Below are 2,038 nucleotides of genomic sequence, written 5' to 3'. Positions count from 1 at the left end.
ATATCCGGTCAAAAATGCAAATATAGTAACGCCGATTCGTCCCTGCCACGGAATTCGGAGAACAGGCTGCTGTAGCAGTCGGGGCGTTCCCTCAGCGGGTCCAGCGCTGAAGAGCTCATAATCCCACGCTCGTGCCAGGTGGGTGAGAATGACAAGAAACGATGCGATTCCGCGCAGGCCCTATAAAACCAACAACTATAAGTTTTCTGGAAGTGTGTACCTTCGAAGTCGGGGTAGGAGTACTACTCACGTCTAGCCACTTCACATTTCGGCCATTATCTCTGGTAGGAGGGCCAGATTCACCACTTGTTACCATCGATCGCCAGAGAGACAGAATCAAGGAGAATGGAAACATGATTTTTTTTAAAAAAAAAATTCTTGTAGTCAAACGGTCCCAAGATCCCCCTGGCCAGGTATGCACATATCGAGGTCCTGTCAGCGTGAATTGACCGGATTCTTTATCTTCTCGCCAGGAGGATTTGAAGGAATCGTACGCAGGTTTGCGGTATAGCTGGGAAGGAAAGTGTCTGAGATGGAACGAGCGGAAGAAAAAATTATATGTATTAAGGGAAAACCTGAAATTTCGCTGGCCCAGAAGTCCGGAACCAGTATAACAACGCCGACAAATATCAAATGGTGGGTTAGGTTGGGCCGGTGGTTTTATGGCAGACAACGAGTGAACGGAAGAAGGGAGTCAAGGTCCTTTGCATATTAATGCATGTAGCGAGCGGAGGCAGAGATAACGAATTGTGATTTGAATTGAACCACTTTGCTCCCGAGGCAGGAGACACTCCGCTGCAAAGGGGGGTGTTACCGTATTTCTGGGGGCTTACTTCCCCTGCTTTCCTGCTTGTCACCCAGTAATTCCACTTCTAACCAGCGTTGCCAAGCAGATCAGCGTCTGGAACATAAGGGGGTCAGCGGGGAGTCCACGCACCTTGAGAGGAGAGGGCTTCAGTAACAGATACCAAGGCTCCTGGGCTCCTGGGCACCCGTATCGTTGACTATCAAGGCCGACATTATGCTGAACAACACCTTCAATGTACGAAGTGCTTAAGTGTACCGGCTCATCCTGAATGCACAGCCATGCTGGATGAGAGGGACAAAGCTCGCTCAAGCCTGTGTTAGAGTCAGGGCTAGCAGTGCATTGCCCAGGCGCCACGCGCTTGGCCGAGCCAAGTCTTCCCTGGTCCCTTTAATAATCTGGTCGACCAACATAATAAAAAGCATTATTGGCGTTCGCTCGGGTGAGTAACCGCCTTTTCCCATGCCCATGAACTCGTGAGACGAGCGAGCCGCAGGGAGTTGCGGACGTGCGGCATAAGATCGTCCCTGGGAACCTGCTGTGCTGATTTCTCCTACATATGTTCCTGCCTGTGGTTGTTGTTTCGAACAGAACCATTCTGGGGCCAGGTGTACGTAAGTACGTGCCGCTGTAGTATGCACTTCATCAGGTCGCGCGGCGTTCCTTCAGCGATCATGGGAGGTTATTCCTTTCTGAGTAACAAGTCAGCCACGAATGAGAGGCCAGTAAATATCTCTCGAGTCTTGCGCCGGCTATGACGATGGAGGGTGGAGTGGCTTTACGGAGGACGCCTGCTGTCTTTCTCCACAGGATTTCTTAACTTGCTCCTTGTCACAGCAAGAGAGACATTGCGACCGGCAGCCAAGACGCATCCCGGTGAAGACATGCATGGCGAGTCATGGGCGTCTCTGCGTCTTCGGTGATAGTAGAGCCGAGGCAGAGCGAGGAGGTTTGCTTTTTGCTTGCCCTTCCGTCTGATGTTTTGACGTTTCAAATGTGTTTAAAAAGTTCTCCGTATTCCGAAGGCGCTAAAAGTGTTATTGCCCAGTGCATAAAAAGTTAAATATGCGCATAACTAGCTGTATAAACGCGAGTATTGCTTGAAAAGGAAAGTACATACTTTTATGCACTTAGGTAATCAAAATGTTTATGTAATAACTACCTGGACAAGTTTCTTCTTATATTCAATTCTCTTCTTCTCTTTTCTTTCTTTCCTTTTTATTACTACATGTG

The sequence above is a fragment of the Trichophyton rubrum genome (genome assembly GCF_000151425.1).
Source record: "Trichophyton rubrum CBS 118892 genomic scaffold supercont2.6, whole genome shotgun sequence".
In the NCBI taxonomy this organism is placed as follows: domain Eukaryota; kingdom Fungi; phylum Ascomycota; class Eurotiomycetes; order Onygenales; family Arthrodermataceae; genus Trichophyton; species Trichophyton rubrum.
Note: the sequence above shows the minus strand (reverse complement) of the source record.